The 15,413-nt window shown below is 39.2% G+C and overlaps 2 long non-coding RNA genes across 3 annotated transcripts in view; one reads left to right on the forward strand and one right to left on the reverse strand.

The window, feature by feature from the left end:
- The window catches only part of LOC147841212 (uncharacterized), a 1,204,737-nt gene that overhangs the window by 972,542 nt on the left and 216,782 nt on the right, over positions 1 to 15,413 (forward strand). The gene's annotated exons all lie outside the window — the stretch shown is intronic.
- LOC147841218 (uncharacterized) overlaps positions 7,999 to 15,413 on the reverse strand; it is a 46,947-nt gene continuing 39,532 nt past the window's right edge. The window contains exons 4-5 of one of the 2 annotated variants that reach the window (XR_015506514.1): positions 11,967 to 12,285; positions 7,999 to 9,106 (exon numbers count right to left, since the gene is read on the reverse strand). This is a non-coding gene — a long non-coding RNA (uncharacterized LOC147841218). Of the gene's footprint in view, positions 9,107 to 9,518; positions 12,286 to 15,413 lie in introns of those variants that run through there. The other variant, XR_015506515.1, reaches the window with a different exon arrangement.

Below are 15,413 nucleotides of genomic sequence, written 5' to 3' on the forward strand. Positions count from 1 at the left end.
TTCATTTCCTTTTCGACTTAGTCCCTTTATTAATCAGGGGTCGCCACAGCGGAATGAACCGCTAACTTATCCAGTATATGTTTTATGCAGTGGATGCCCTTCCAGCTGCAACCCATCACTGGAAAACATCCATATACACTCATTCACACACATACACTACGGCCAATTTAGCTTACCCAATTCCCCTATAGCACATGTGTTTGGACTGTGGGAGAAACCGGCGCACCTGGAGGAAACCCACGCCAACATGGGGAGAACATGCAAACTCCTCACAGAAATGCCAACTGACCCAGCTGGGGCTCGAACCAGCGACCTTCTTGCTGTGAGGCGATTGTACTACCCACTGTGTCACCGTGCTGCCCTTGTTTGTTAAATTATTAGACTTTAATTTAAATTAAATTAAATATTTAGTTATTTAAATAATCAATAATAATAAATAATTTATAAAAACAATTGAAGCACAAATATTACAGATAAATATTACACATATGATGTGTGAATATTATATGTGTACATATGAATTATGGGTTTAGTTATTGAGTTAAACTATAAACAAACATTAGAAGTCTTTCCTTGGGAACTAGTAGAAATAAAATAAATGTACAGTAGGTGAGAGTTTAATGTGACCGTTACCGCCGCAGGATGTACCGCCGCCGCTCTAAAGAAAACAAGAATGTGTTTTTTGGGATGGCTGCAGTTTGCGACTATGCCGCCAGGTGGCACAAAGGGACGGGATGCGAACGAAGAGAAACAGACTATTAGCTGTAAATGCTCAGCTACGTGTAAATAAAGATAAACAATGAAACAAAGCATTATAAGTCCTTCATTAATCATTAAAAAGACAAATAGGCTACGTTATTTAAAGGAATAAAGAATAACAAATAACCTTTGGGGTGAAGTATTTCAGAAACTGCTGATCTGCTGGGATTTTCACGCACAACCATCTATATGGTTAACAGAGAATGATCCGAAAAAGAGAAAATCTCCAGTGAGCAGCAGCTCTGTGGGCGCAAGTGCCTTGTTGATGCCAGAGGTCATATGGCCAGCTGATAGAAAGGCAACAGTAACTCAAATAAGCACTCGTTACAACCGAGGTCTGCAGAAGAGCATCTCTGAACACACAACACGTCCAACCTTGAGGCGGTCTCAGACTCACCATAAACCGGACAATAGAAGATTGGAGAAACGTTGCCTGCTCTGATGAGTCCCCATTTCTGCTGACATGTTCAGATGTTCGGGTCAGAATTTGGCATCAACAGAATGAAAGCATGGATCCATCCTGCCTTGTATCAACGGTTCAGGTTGGTGGTGGTGGTGTAATGGCTTGGGCGAGATTTTCTTGGCACACTTTGGGCTCATTAGTACCATATGAACATGGTGTCAACACCACAGCCTACCTGAGTACTGTTGCTGACCATGTCCATCCCTTTATGAGCACAGTGTCTCCATCTTCTGATGGCTACTTCCAGCAGGATAACAAGCCATATCATAAAGCGTGAATCATCTCAGACTGGTTTCTTGAACATTGTGCACTGAACTCAAATGTCCACAACAGTCACCAGAGCTCAATCCAATAGAGCACCTTTGGGATGTGGTGGAACGGGAGATTTGCATCACTGTATTACCATATAACACTACATCTACAACTTCTAATCTTTTAATCTGACAACTCTGAACTCATATTAGAACTTTTATAACTCACTATATAGAGTTTTTCTATTCTTTTGCTGCATGTTCCGAAACAAAAAGTATCTAGAAAGGCACGTAATCACACACACACAACTCAGAGTCTCCCGCTGCGATCAGCCTTCTGTCTGCAGCGCCGAGGCTCAATCTGTCTGAATGAGTAAACTGTTTACAGCGCAAAAAACCACACATGATCAACACAAACACAACACAAACAGAGATTCAGTCTCATGAGCAGAACTGAGAGTGAAAGTACATCATGATGGATTTACTATGCAAAATATCAGATCATCTTAACTCACATTAGAACTTTCATAACTCACTAATAGTGAGTCACTATATTAAATTCAGTTCAAGTTATTTGTATATATCTTTTTACAATAATTGTTTCAAAGCAACTTTAGGAAATATGAACATTATTGCCTTACAATCAAATTAAGCTTGCTAGTAACAATCAAATATAAGTTATTACATTAAGACATAGTTAGTTGTAATTTTATTCATAGGTGATGTAATGAGTACATATTTAATGAAGTGTATACTAGCTGACAAAAGTCTTGTCGTTGATCCCAGATGTAAGTGCAACAAATAACAACCTGACTTCTAGTTGATCATTTGGGAAAGTGGCAGAAGGTAGATTGCAGTTCTGTTGAACTGCATCCCAATCATTACAAATACTGAAGAAGACCTACTGGAACTTGCATGGAGCCAAGATTCTCACAGAAATCTGTCATGTTTGGTGAAGCCTGAGGTATCAAGACATTGCTGCACTTTACATCACAAACCACAGGAGAGGGACAATTCTCCAGCAGGATAGCGCTCCTTCTCATACTTCAGCATCCATATCAAAGCTCCTGAAAGCAAAGAAGGTCAAGCTGCTCCAGGATTGGCCAGCCCAGTCACCAGACATGAACATTATTGAGCATGTCTCGGGTAAGAAGAAGGAGGAGGAGTTGAAGATGAACACAAAGAGTCTTGATGAGCTCTGGGAGTCCTGCAGGAACGCTTTCTTCTTCATTCCAGATGACTTTATTAATCAGTGGTTTGAGTCATGTCAGAGATGTATGGATGCAGTCCTCCAAGCTCATGATGGAGTCAGACACAATATTCATTCTGTCTCCACTGCAGCAGGACTTTATATTCTATACTGGACATTATTTCTGTTCAGTGATGACACTTTAGTCTGAGCAGAGTCAGACCTTACTGTCCTAATCAAATGAGTCAAAATCAAGGCATGATCATATTTTATTGTGCTCAAATAAGCAAAATCTAGAGACTTTTACCTTTCATATAAGACACTTCTAATACAAAATGATCAACTAGAAGTTGAGTTGTTATTTGTTTTTCCTAAAACAACAAGACTTTTGTCAGATAGTGTATTTGTGTATGTGTTGTATGTATATATATATATATATATATATATATATATATATATATATATATATATATATATATATATATATATATATATATATATATATATATCTGCCGCATCTGATATTTGAAGGTTTCACTCATCTACTTTTATTGAATCTCTTAAACCCACGATATGTTCTTACTACGCCCTGTTATTCAATATCTCTGCACAAAAAAGGCCGTTTGGGGTCGGAAAAATGATCTCAGCCAAAAAAAGTCAGCTAGTAAAGAGAGCCCACAGGGTGAGTGTTTGTTTGTGGGCAGATGTAGTAACGTATTGAGTTACGCAAGCTCTCGACTCTCAGGAAAACTTCTCACACTTACATAATCCAGAGTTCTGGCATCAATTTTACATGGAGTTCATGCATCATTCAGAGCCGCCGCTTTATGCTGTTTATTTCCTGATTTCTCCAGGCGAACCGGCAACTTCTTTAGATGTGTCCTTCAGCAGATGAACAGACTGAAGATCCTTTTGAAAAAAAGACTTGGTTCAGCTTCTGTGAGAATACTATATGGTGGACCGACACTGCATAATATTTTGTTATTAGTAGTATTTAGTAGTGAGCTTAAAGCGCCATTTAAAGGCTTAACTCGGTTAATTTAGGTAAAGTTATGGTAATAAGGCAAGTCATTGTATAATAAATAGACATCCTGCGGCGCGATAGGCGCGAATGACGCAAATTGCGCGAATAGCGCAGGGCGAATTGAGCGTTTTGCGTGTTTGACGTGCTTAACGAGCGTTTCGCGCGAATCACTCGAGTTCGATAATCTGAACTTCAGCAAACATTCGCGCCGCGTTAACCAATCAGAAGCTTGCTCTGGTGGGGGCGTGACTGTGACGTAGAATCTGTTGATGGTGTCTGGAGTTTCTGGAGGAGTCTATGAGCTCACAGAGCTGGATGCACCTCTGAAAGGATGTAGTGGACTCAGACAGGACCCTAAACGTATCAACGCTGTTTTTCAGTCTTCATAAAGCACATAAACACTGTTATTTTCTTAATAAAATCCATGTTAGCCATTTAGCTATGAGGCTAGAGTCACCGGGCAGACAGAAGCCCTGCCCGTCACGCGAATCTGCGTATGTTGTGAAGTGAATTTGACACTCGAATGAAGCGGATCTGACGCACGAATGAAGCAAGTAAACTTAAATGTTCACGCGGCAATTTACGCGCAAATAGTGCGATTAATCTGCGCGTTCTGCGTCTGGTGTGAACACAGCATGACAGTAGTTTGATCTGTAGACAATCGAAAAAAATGCTTAAAGGGCACCTATGGTGAAAAATCTACTTTTCAAGCTGTTTGGACAGACATATGTGTAGGTATAGTGCACAGACAGTCATATTGGGGTGATATAAACACACCCAGTCCTTTTCTTTTCAATTTAACAACATAAAAACGGTGGACCAATTAGAGTGGTTTTCAGGCACATGCGACGCGTCAAGCAACTGAAGGAAGCAGAGCTTAAAGGTAAACAAACAATAGCTCATCGTATACATCTTATCAATAATTATTTACACAGTGAGCATTAAGAAAGAACACAGAAACGTTATCTGACTAACATCTAGCAGCAAAATGTGTCTGGAAAAATATTCAAAGGCTTTTATTTTCGTAAACGGCGCGGACGTGAATGCATCTGACTATTCTGATTGGCGAAAGTAGACATCTAATGTCAGCATGTTCTAGACGTGCACTCGCTCTTTCCGGCAATCTTCCTTCTGCGTTCACACAGCGCAGCATTCCGGCAAATTACCGGTAATGTTACAACTTGTCTTTCTGGAAAATAGCCGGAACGAATTTACCAGTATTTTTAAAAGGGGCTGTTCACACGTAGCGAAGCTTCACAAGTTGCAAACGTTTAAGAAGAAGGCGTATTTGGCGTGCTGTCCTGAGCTCGGGGAAGACACCCCAACTCGTGTTATTCCCCTTACCTGGTCATAGCCTGCTCTCACTCATGCCATCAGGCAGGCGTTACAGAAGCCTGAGGTGCAAATCAGTGCGGTTTCGGGATAGTTTTTATCCTGTCATTATAAGACTTTTGAATAATACCATTTCTTAAACATTGTTGATAGCTAGTGTTCAATAATAAATCTGTTAAACTAGCATAAATTGTTAATATTACAACAAATGGCGAAATAGTTATTTAAGTATTAAGTTATTCTCTTCAGAGATTTTTAAAAAATAGGTTATATATTACATAATTATATTTTTATATTTTTATGGAATTATAAAAGCTTTTTTATCATGTTAGGATTTGATAGTGTTTGTATAATGATGTTTTTTATGTTCTTGTTGGGTCTGTTGCAACGTAATTTCGTTCTGCATTACAATTCTATTGTGATGTGTTGAATGACATAAATAAAGGAAACTGAAACTGAAACTGAACATACCAGGGAATATAGAGGAGTTGAGATTTGTGCGACGTATCTAGCCCGGCCCCAGAATCCTCCCCACTGGGAATGTAATGCTTAAGAGGTGAGGTGTCCGGGTTGGTGGAGGGATGCTAAAGTCGTGAGACACCTTTGGTATATATAGGGGTTTGGTCAAGAACTGATTGGATCATAGAATAATTGTCAATGACGTATTTGATACTGAAACTTCTGTGCATGCTCCTCCTGAAATTTGTTTACAAAGCATTACTTATTTATAAACTAATTTCGAGAGGAGCATGCGCTTCTGATTGACAGCAGTTGATCCTCAGTAGCTAACGCACGATCCACCAATCAGACGATCCCTAAATCACTATAAATAACCAAAGCATCTTAAGCCATCTCCCTCCTTCCACCCCTACTCCTCCCCTTTCCTTATCAGGGCAGCACGGAGGCTCAGTGGTTAGCATCATTGCCTCACAGCAAGAATGTCACTGGCTTAGACCTTACCTGGCCAGGCCGGCATTTCTGTGCAGAGTTTGCATGTTCTCCCTGTGTTTGCGTAGGTTTTCCCCCACGGTTTCCTCCCACTAACCAAAACATGTAACATAAATAACTTATCAAATTAAATCGTCATTATAGGCAAGCAATGATTTTAGCATATAATCTCCATAGCCAATTCATAATCAATCAGAGTTCTCGAGACCTACCTGAGCTCAGACTCCCCTCTCACCCTGCAACGGGAGGGAGCCCCAGGCTTGAGGATCTCACCAGCTAAGGGCTCTCTCCCAGGACAGCATGCCAAACAAGCTTCATAATCAATCATCAGCAAGGGCGAACTCTTGAACAGACTTTTCAGAAAGGTCTGTATGTGTGAAAGGAGCTATAAATTCAGTAATGGAAGAGAGAGAATTAAAAAAGTAAATAATCATAAGTAATAGAAAACATATTCTATCATAGTTTATACCTGTCTGGATCTCGAATCTGATTGGCTGATAGCCATGATATATTTAAGTAATATCAGCATCCGTACAGCCTCTTTACCCTTTGTGTATTACTCCGCCCACATACAGCCAGCAACAAGCAGACACTAGTTTGACAAATATTACTGCTGTTTCACAACAAAATATACTTTTGAGGCTTTTTTAGTGGAGAATGTAGCTGTTTAGATTGCAACTATGAAGTTTATTTGCAAGAATAGTGCCTATTTTAAAATATTTACAATTATTGAGAGCTCATCGGCGACAGTTGACATTTTCTATCCACAAGATGGCGACAGAACCGCATAATAGGCCCTTACGCTTAGAAGATATAAGAGTCTGATTTTTAACAATAGCAGATCAAATCAATATGAAACTGGTAAGCACATTAGCCAACACTTCCGTTTTTTATGAGAGTATCCCGTATTTCAGACCAGTCTCCCCAACCCGGGCTCATTGTGGAAACGTAGACGTTTCTGTGGACCGCGAGATACGTCCCGGGAGATACGTATTAGAGCGGTTTTTGTTTTTAGCGGATCCGCGAGAGGCCGCTGTGCGCGCTTTTTCACGTCTCGGGTGCCTCTCGGGAGCGCTTGCCGTTCGCACCCATGCCGTTCTCGCGCGAAAAGCCGCCGAATTAGCCGACCCTCCTCTTCCTCCTCCTCCTCCTTCCCTAAACCCGAGCGACAGTTCGCAAAAGCCGTCCAGAAAAAAAAAAAACAAAATCTCTCGTCTTCGATTTCGACACGTTTTCGGATCCTGCCACGTTCTCGCCCTTATTTTTCGAATTCCGTTTTTCATCTTACCTGATTTCTGGAACCGCTGTTCCCCGGACTCGATCCCGGTCGTCGTCCCCGCGGCCGGCTCCTCCTCCTCCTCCTCCGGGGCGTCCACTCCGCCGACGCAACGCTGTGAGCTAAGCGGACAAACTGGTTGCATCGGGAAAGCCCTTCACTCGGAGGCGAGCCGTCAGCCGGCGAGCGCGAAGAGGAGGAGCGGAGCGGCACCACACCGCCCCTCAGTGTTCGCTCGAAAAAAAACTAAATGCGGCCTTACGTACCTCCGGCCACGTAAAGAAAACGCGGTGCTACGTTTCCAGAATGAGCTTGGGTTGAGTCTCCCGCAACATCCCATTTTTATTTCTCCCTAAAAATCTCTAATTTCCCTAACCCTAATTTCACCCACCCTCCTCTTTGGTACAGCCTGTAAACTAAACACCCCGGGTTGCCAACTTTGGTACAGTACCCGATCGAAGTGGCCACCCAAAACCCGCTGCATCCTGTTCTCAACCTCACCCCCGAACACCCCCCATACTCCCACCCCCCCGATCCCCCCTCGGTCTCCTGGTTTTTCAGAGACATGTTGGCAGGTTAGATGATCTCTCTCTTTTTGTATGTTGTAATGCTGTATTTATAGCGATTTGCTCGCATATCAGGAATGTGTGTTGTGTTGGCAGATTGAAATAAGCAAAGTCTGCACTTGTTTAGCGTTTTTCCTTATCGCAAACACAACAGCAGTCTGGTAACGTTAGTGGATTTTTTGTTATTTTTGGATTTAATTATTGTGATATCCCGATTGCAACAGAGAAATCCTGTAGACTGTAACAATGTAAGAAGATATCTCTGTAGATGGATGGCATTTCATGTCACGTTTAGCCTTATAATCTTAAAGTGTAAGCAAAATCAGCAGTTTTGTCATCACTTTAGACAGAGACAGACAGACACTTTAGACAGACACTTTAAACATGAGTCTGATTCCAGCGACGCTCCAGGGACAGACGAGTCTTCATTGAGGCCATCTTCCAGCATAAACCACGGCGAAGGAAGTTCTTCACAAGACTTTTGGCCAGCGGAGAAATTAAAATGGTCGTGCCCAACTGAGTCTGGTTCTCTCAAGGTTTTTTTTCTTCACTCCCATCAGGTGAAGTTTTTTTTCCCTCTCCGCTGTCGCCACTGCCTCGCATGGTTCAGGATTGGTAGAGCTACACATCGATGAATTTGCTCTTCAGTGTTTGAACTCTCAGTAATGATTAAATCACACTGAACAGAGCTAAACTGAACTGAACTGAACTTAAACACTAAAACCTGAACCACACTGTTCCAATTACTATGACCATTTATGTGAAGCTGCTTTGACACAATCTACATTGTAAAAGCGCTATACAAATAAAGCTGAATTGAATTGAATTGAAATTGAGTCATTCAAACACTAGCTCCAAAGTGACGTTGGCGAATTAGTAACGCCTTCTGCTGTTCTGACGTCAGCTGAAGATGTGAATGAACGGAGAAAGAAAGTAGTTCCTAATAAAAATAGGGTTTTTAGACTCTCCGTGTTTGATTTTCTTATTTATATACAGGATTGTGATGTTGAACTGTTGTATAAATGCAATATCACACTCGTAGCAGTGCGATAGGGCTGTATATCAGCACTGGTGGGACGCTTAAGCACGCACGCCTCCCACCAGTGCTGATATACAGCCATATCGCACTGCTACTCGTGGATGGAATCTGTGACTCTGATCATGTGTAATGTACAGTAATTGCTGTGGATGGTTTGTGTTGGGCAGATGTGGCATATGTGTTTCACTCACTGGATTAATGTCAGACCTGGAGCAGAACAAATGAATGAGACGTCTCTTCTGCTTAGAGCGACACACAGCTAGACCAAACAGACAAAGACGGAGAAAGAAGACAAAGAGAATTGAGGTTTGTTATAGGTTTTACCTTTTAAACAGTGCTCATTTGTTTGTCTGTCTGCTCAGAAGCTGCTCTAAACATATATTGTTACTACGCGTCTAGAATAGTAGGATGTTATCAATTTTTACGACTGTTATTTCTGTTCTGTTGTAAAAATGGAAAGCATTTGCAGAATCCTTTTGATGTACAGTGCTGAGCATAAACAAGTTCACCACTCACAAATCTCTCTTTTTAAATCAATATTTTCTTTGGTTCTTATTCTGTGATGCGGATGTGAGCTCGGTATTGCGTTTGCTTTAGACCTTCCATTTCAATTTCTCATTGGAGAATTGACTAGGAATAATGAATGGCAGAAAATGGTCAAACTAGTTGTTCTACAAACAATTGTGTTTATTACAGCACAGGAAAAGAAGAAAAAGACAATATCAGTTTCCAACATCAAGCAGCATTACGAGCTGTTTTTAACATCTAAAAATAAATGGAAGTGAATGAGAGCGGAAGTCGCACTGTGCCTGCGCGTACACAATAGGATCAATAGGACATGCCCATAGCCAGCGTATTAAAATGGGTGGTTCTTTTTTCTCAAAAAGTGAACCTTTTCGCAGTCATTCGCCTAATTTTTTATTAATTTGGCATTTTAACCTCTTTTAACCTCCTATTTCCGTCTGGATTTTGCCTACCCAAATTTAAAAGCATCCCAAATCCACATGCAGAGGTGTAAATGCAAACATTTGGTATCATTTTAAAGATGCTTTAAAATAGTATTGCATCAAAAAGTGTGGAATTTAAATTTGTAGCAAAATTTAGTGCTTAACTAATTAAACACGGGGTCTGCGACGTCATCGAATTTCGCTTTAAGATTTAAAGGGCTAGCATTGCACCAGACCCCCTTTCGTTTGAAAGTGTAGAAGCTATGCACATATGCATCACTTTGGTTTTTATTCTACTGTACAAAAGTTATTTACACTTAAATACAAAGTGTTTTGGTTACCCGAGCTGGGTATTGAACTATTGAATTTTCATATTTTTCATATGGTTCATATGACCGGTGTACAGCTCAATTGAAAGCTCTTGCCGGTGCTCATACGGTTTTAGCATTCTTTTTGCTGAATTATATTCACATATCAAACAGTTGCCGAATGAATCGGGGTGTTTCCATGGCGCAGAAGTGTAAACAATACATTTATGATCAATAAGCAGCCCCAGATAGCACAGACAGCTGTCATCTCTTACCTTATGCTATGCACTTCAGGGCCATTTCTCCTGTGTTTTTGCAGTGATGTGCATAAGTAATCCTTTTATATGTCTGACGTGGTCCAAACACAGTGAATTATGTTTGATCAAACAAAAGAATAGTGAAATATGAAAATGATCGCTCCCTGTGGCTTGTACAGCACCTCTCATCAGTTGGAATCCAATACTTTTTGCATAGATTATGGTGGAGACATTTTTCTTTTTTCCTATGATTACAGACATGTGCAGGAACCACCAAAATTAATTTGTTTAATTTAATCAGCACGCTAGACCACACAGAACCTAAAGGGTACACTTTCAAATTTGAGTTTATAAAAAGAAAATACAAAAAGCGCCTCTCTTTAAGATGTTTATTATAACACAGACAACATATACAGATATTTTAAACACTTTCAATAGTGTTTTATGAAAATTCAAAGGGTTTTCTTTAAAATGATACCAAATTTTTGCATTTACACCTCTGCATGTGGGTTTGGAAATCTTTTAAATTTGGGCAGGCAAAATCCAGGCGGAAATCCCTAAATAGCAGCAGAGTTTAAGTAGTTAATAGACAATAATTTAATTTAGGTGTTTACGTGAAATGCTTTCATGTAAGAGTTTCCTGTAATTTGGGTGACTTTAACTGCAGTTCGACAGTTTCACTTTTACTCATGAACATTTCATTCATGCCCCCATGACACACTGGGGTATTAGACGCACATAAGGATAAAGACTGATGGAAGAGTGTTATGGAGTTTAATAACGCACGCCGAATGGAAAGAAAAAGCTTACCTATTTCGCGATGTGTGTGTGTGTGTGTGTGTGTGTGCACCTTGACTGATAGCTGCGTCTGTAGATTTTATCAGAAAATATGGTGTAAAGTCCTACATGACTGTAATAGCTTGATCGCGGTGTATACTTCAATAATGGCACTAATATCTGCAGACTCCACACGTCTTAATTCAATTTCTGTTTAGCTCAGTTATGACTTTAGTCGGATTAAGGTGATCAAAAATCGCTGTTTGGAACTTATGTAGGCCTACAGTTGAACATTCATGTTTAAGTGAATAATCAGTTAGTAACATCATTTATTTTCATCACCATTTATCATAGTAGAACAGTTTCTCAAGCAGTTTGTAATGCATTTTTAAAACAGGAGATGAGCCCCTGCTCTAATGCTCCACCTGGCTTGAGAAACCCGTTCTTAAAGACTTACTTCTAGTCATTATTTGGGTAGCACACATATTCTGAATGTCTTCAGCAGAATTCAAATGAGCCATTTTAATCTAGATTAATTCCAAGATTACAGTGAGATTAATCTAGATTAAAAAAATTAATCCATGCCCACCTATAGTAAAATGAATTCAAGTGAATAATACCAGAAGTCTGGAGCTAAAAAGGCTGTATACTGGCTAATAATATATGCCTATTGTTATGTGCCATTTATATGCCTCATATATGAAGAATAAAGTCAATATGGCACATTTAATGGAAAGGTACACCTGAGAAACTGATAATATCCGGAGCACGAATTCTGCAAAACGTGATTTGGTTTGTTCAGTTGCTGGAGGTTTGTCCAGATCACTAACCTTCAGCACTGGAGGGATACTGATGTCTCTGAATCCACCATCGTCCTTCCTCCTTCAGGGCATGAGTTGCCATGGCGACGGTCAGACTGCGCAGGGTTACCGGGGTGAGACTGCAGGGGATTTTCGGATGAAGTGTGTCAGTGTCGCAGTCGTGCATCTCCTCCTACTCCGGCCTTTGATCAGAGACACAGGTCGGGTGTTGAGTGACGTCTGCAGGAAGATCTGGAGGGGGCAGAAGATGCTGTTTCCTCGGGGTCCGGGACCCCTGATGACCTCTGCTATTGTTGAAGAGCCGGCAAGGAAATGTAGACACAGCAGCCTGTGGGCAGTGGATCAGACAGCATCAAAACCAACACAGGCTCATTCTGAAAATGTAGCCCTATATACATTTCTGGAGAACGCAAATTATGTAGCCAGAGGTACGTATGGCTGCATTTCGTCCTTAAAATAAAGGCTACGAGGCAGTATGAAACCGTTCCTTTTCATGCTTACCTCCGTATGAACGGCTTTACCAGCTTGCAAGGGTGTAAAGTAACCAGTGGTGTAAAGTTACTCAAATTATAGCAATTAATTAATTTTTCTCAGGAATTGTAATTTACTAAGTAGTTTTTAAAATGTGCACTTTTACTCTTACTTGAGTACATTTTTAGTGCAGTATCTGTACTTTTACTCCACTAATTTCCTTCAACCTTTAACCTTCAATAAAAATCGGGTTGACGTCAGAGCTCAATGTCAGACCAACGTCAATGTCCAACCGAAAACCAACCACATATTAATGTCTAATGATGTCACAGCTTAAAGTTGTGTGGACGTTACCACAATGACATCTATCAGATGTTGGATTTTAGTTGCCATAATTGATGAATAAATGTCAGTATTTGACGTCAATATGATGTTGGTTTAAGATGTTGGCTCGACGTTGGATTTGGGTCACTTTCTAACACAAAATACAACCAAATATCAACGTTATTTAACGTTGTTATTAGACATCAAAATAACGTTACCCTTAGACGCTGGATAGACATTGAATTTTGGTTACCTGACATCACAACCTAAATCTAACCTAAAATTAAAGTCCTATGGCGTTGTGTGCCTGCTGGTCAATAACTACATGCACTACAGAATATTACGTTTACACACATCCACAATATACATGTAAACGCATCAACTGTTTACAGCGTAATTCTCACTACTCTTTACTCAGGAGTACTTTTAAAAGGGCTACTTTTTACTCATACTTTGAGTAATATTTACAACAGATACTTTTACAAACTGCACTACATTTTTAGGCAGGTAATGGTACTTTTACTTGAGTATGCTTTTTCAGTACTCTCTCCATCACTGAAAGTAACAAAGCACAAATACACAAGCTACTGTAATTGAGTAGTTTTTCTGAGAAATTGTCATTTACTAAGTAAAATGTGCACTTTTAATGTGCATTGAGTACAGTTTTAGTGCTGTATCTGTACTCCACTACTTTCCTTCAACCTGCAGTCACTACTTTATTATTTCTTGTCTATGGAAATTAGAATAATTAGTCCTATGATTCCTGTCCAATCAAATCACACATAGAAGGTAAATCGCCTCATACTGAACTACATCAATACATGGGTGATTTATAAATGCAGCAAACTGTTTGGAAGCAATAAAACCTGTCCAAGAAGATGTTCAAAATCTTTACACACGTCAACCCAGAGACTGTTTAGATGCAGGTCACTGATGAGAAGATGACGGATGTTTACTGTATGAGGACCGAAATGGCCTTAAACACCCAGCAGGCACAAGACATCAACATGACGTCAGATTGACGTTGTACCCTAATGTCATGGGGACGTTGCATTTTGTTTGGTATTTACTGTGATCTTCTATGTAAAGCTGCTTTGACACAATTTACATTGTAAAAGCGCTTTACAAATAAAGGTGAATTGAATTGAAATGAAAATTTGGGTTGACGGCAGAGCTCAATGTCAGACCAACGTCAATGTCCAACCGAAAACCAACCACATATTAATGTCTAATGATGTCACAGCTTAAAGTTGTGTGGACGTTACCACTATCACATCTATCAGATATTGGATTTTAGTTGCCATCATTGATGAATAAATGTCAGTATTTGACGTCAATATGATGTTGGATTAAGATGTCGGCTCGACATTGGATTTGGGTCACTTTCTAACACAAAATACGACCAAATATCAACGTCATTTAACGTTGTTATTAGACATCAAAATAACGTTACCCTTAGACGCTGGATAGACATTGAATTTTGGTTACCTGACATCACAACCTAAATCTAACCTAATATTAACGTCCTATGACGTTGTGTGCCTGCTGGCCAATAACTACATGCACTACAGAATATTACGTTTACACACATCCACAATATACATGTAAACGCATCAACTGTTTACAGCGTAATTCTCACTACTCTTTACTCAGGAGTACTTTTAAAAAGGCTACTTTTTACTCATACTTTGAGTAATATTTACAACAGATACTTTTACTATACTGCACTACATTTTTAGGCAGGTAATGGTACTTTTACTTGAGTATGATTTTTCAGTACTCTCTCCATCACTGAAAGTAACAAAGCACAAATACACAAGCTACTGTAATTGAGTAGTTTTTCTGAGAAATTGTCATTTACTAAGTGAAATGTGCACTTTTAATGTGCATTGAGTACAGTTTTAGTGCTGTATCTATACTTTTACTCCACTACTTTCCTTCAATCTGCAGTCACTACTTTATTTTTTCTTGTCTATGGAAATTAGAAAAACCAGTCCTGTGATTCCAATCAAATCACACAAAGAAGGTAAATCGCCTCATACTGAACTACCTTAAGACATAGGTGCTATATAATTGCATCAAACTACAGTTTGATCTGAAATATGAACCGATTTGTTTTCTAAATGTACTTCATCGGGTGCCCATGAGCTCAATTATAAATTCATAACATTTTTAACAAGTTCAAAAGTTGATCTTACACCCTTGCGTATGAAAAAGATTTGTAAAAACTAAATACATCTTTCTCTACAAGGACTCCTCAAGATCAAGTTAAGTTTTTCTCTAGAATTTTTATTTTTTATTTTTATTTTTTATGGTGGACTAGAGAATGTGTCCACACCAAACATTAGTAGTAGTTGGGTTTTGGTGTAGGGATGTAAATAAGATATTAGATATAAATATATTTAAGATTTTTAGATATATTTATATTTAAGATATAAATAAATATTTGAAACAGAATATTCAATACTAAGAAAAACTAGATATTCAAACTAATAAATAAATAAGTTTTTAATTGATTAATTTATCTAAATAAATAAATTAATGTGGAACTGAAAGACAGGATATTTAACCATTTCAATAAATAAATAAATAAATAAATAAATAAATAAATAAATAAATAAATAAATAAATAAATAAATAAATAAATAAATAAACTGAATA

The sequence above is a fragment of the Danio rerio genome, chromosome 13 (assembly GCF_052040795.2).
Source record: "Danio rerio strain M-AB ecotype USA chromosome 13, GRCz13ab, whole genome shotgun sequence".
Lineage (NCBI taxonomy): Eukaryota > Metazoa > Chordata > Actinopteri > Cypriniformes > Danionidae > Danio > Danio rerio.